Genomic DNA, 2500 nt, shown 5'->3' with positions numbered 1-2500 from the left:
CACCCTGGGTCCAGAGGCAGCACCCTGGGTCCAGAGGCAGCACCCCTGGGTCCAGAGGCAGCACCCCTGGGTCCAGAGGCAGCACCCCTGGGTCCAGAGGCAGCACCCCTGGGTCCAGAGGCAGCACCATGGGTCCAGAGGCAGCACCATGGGTCCAGAGACAGCACCCCTGGGTCCAGAGGCAGCACCCTGGGTCCAGAGACAGCGCACCTGGGTCCAGAGACAGCACCCCTGACCCAGAGGCAGCACCCTGGGTCCAGAGGCAGCACCCCTGGGTCCAGAGACAGCACCCCTGGGTCCAGAGACAGCACCCCTGGGTCCAGAGGCAGCACCATGGGTCCAGAGGCAGCACCATGGGTCCAGAGGCAGCACCCCTGGGTCCAGAGGCAGCACCATGGGTCCAGAGGCAGCACCCTGGGTCCAGAGGCAGCACCCTGGGTCCAGAGGCAGCACCCTGGGTCCAGAGGCAGCACCATGGGTCCAGAGACAGCACCCCTGGGTCCAGAGACAGCACCCCTGGGTCCAGAGGCAGCACCCCTGGGTCCAGAGGCAGCACCCTGGGTCCAGAGACAGCACCCCTGGGTCCAGAGACAGCACCCCTGGGACGGCACAACGCAGAGAATCACAACATTTACAGTCAAAGGAGGGACAATGCTTTGGTTTAATCTACCTGAAGGTTACCAAATCGTCCTTCCCGCCTGATCCCCCCCCCCCCCCTAGCCCCGACCGCTGGCATAGAGAGATAGTGGATCGAGGCAGATGGGGACTTAGAGAGGAACCAGCGTATTGTACTGCTGCCACCACAACAGGAAGAGCGACGAGGAAGGTCGGTGGCGTTGAATCAGGGCTCCGGTTCGATGAGGGCCGAATGAATCGATAGTATAAGAGCATAAAGAGCTCGGGATGGGATTCAGGGGGGTGGCATCGGAGGTCCGTGATTGGCCAGAAGTTCTCTTACACTCCACATGCAAAAGTTCTCTTACAACCTTTTGCACGTGGTAACCAGCAGACACAGCCAGGGATCATGCCTGGGTGAATTATCCTTCCATAAAGGCTGTCTTTGTGAAATATTTAGCTCCAATAAAACGTTATTGGAATTAGAACTAACATTGTAAAATACACGAAAGCTGCCGCTGAAGAAATTAGCAACATTTATAAAGTATGACACCCACATTAACAATTCACTAAGTGTTTTTTAGCTTGAGAGTCTGATTGTGTGTGTATATGTGCACGTTTTTCAGTGTGTGTGTGTGTGTGTGTGACTGTGTGTGTGTGTGTGTGTGTGTGCGTGTGTGTGGTTTGTTCGTGTATGTTTGTGTGCATGTTTATGTGTGTGAGTGTGTGTCGGTGTGTGTATGTTGATGTGTATGTGTGTATCTGCTTGTATGTCTATACAGACTGTGCATGTACATGTCCACGTATACATTATGACCACATCACTCGGCCTGTACTGACTGTGAGAGAGCATCAGGTCTGGTGAGGGATCCTCACTCTCACAGCGCTGGAAGCTGCTGGCTGGCCAAATAATGCATGGACGTGTCACTCTCAGGATTTTTGGAAAGTGCTTTTTAGTATTGCTTCACAAGTAGTTTCTTCCTCCCCATGCAATGCCAAGCTCCAGGCTCGAGGATGTCATCAATGACATCTTCCTCTGAGTCGATGGGGATAATCCCTCCCATCTCGCTGAGGGCAGACGAGCTGTTCTGCCGCTGCTTTATAAAAGCAATTTTGGTCCTTGGCGCTGTTGGAATTACAAAGTATTGACTCTATTAGGTTGCCATACAACATTAGGTAGGTTGGAGAGAAGGGTTTTAGTAAGAGCTCTCCTGAAGTGTCTCGCTGTCTCCTGTGAGGACAGAGATGTGCAAATGACCCGTGTTGACTTGTGTTCATATCACTCTGGCCGGAATCGAGGTTTCCTCCCCACACACTTTTACATGCGCTCATGCAAATGCATGCAAATAAACACACACACACACACACACACACACACACACACACACACACACACACACACACACACACACACACACACACACACACACACACACACACACACACGTGTGTGTGTGTGTGCGCATACTTGAAATAAACCAAAACACACATACATAAAACAAATGTATACACAAACACAATGTGCACCAAAACCATTGTAATACACTTAACATATTTATTTGATTTATTCTTCTTTTCTTCTTCATCTTACGGCAGGTGGAGAACTCCTTGGAGGAAAAATAAATTCCTACAAGGAAACTATGAGATTCAGAGAGGTTGAGGAGGTGTGTGTGTGTGTTCATGTCTGTTCGTGTGTGAGATGGACAATGATGATGGCAAAAGATCTAAGGTGATAAAAGTAACTCCAGCATGGGAAATAGCAGTTCAATGGAACGCACGCACGCACGCACGCACGCACGCACGCACGCACGCACGCACGCACGCACGCACGCACGCACGCACACACACACACGCACCGAAGCACCAAGTGTTTGCTTGTTAACTT

This window comes from Gadus morhua, chromosome 15 (genome assembly GCF_902167405.1).
Source record: "Gadus morhua chromosome 15, gadMor3.0, whole genome shotgun sequence".
Taxonomy (NCBI): domain Eukaryota; kingdom Metazoa; phylum Chordata; class Actinopteri; order Gadiformes; family Gadidae; genus Gadus; species Gadus morhua.
Note: the sequence above shows the minus strand (reverse complement) of the source record.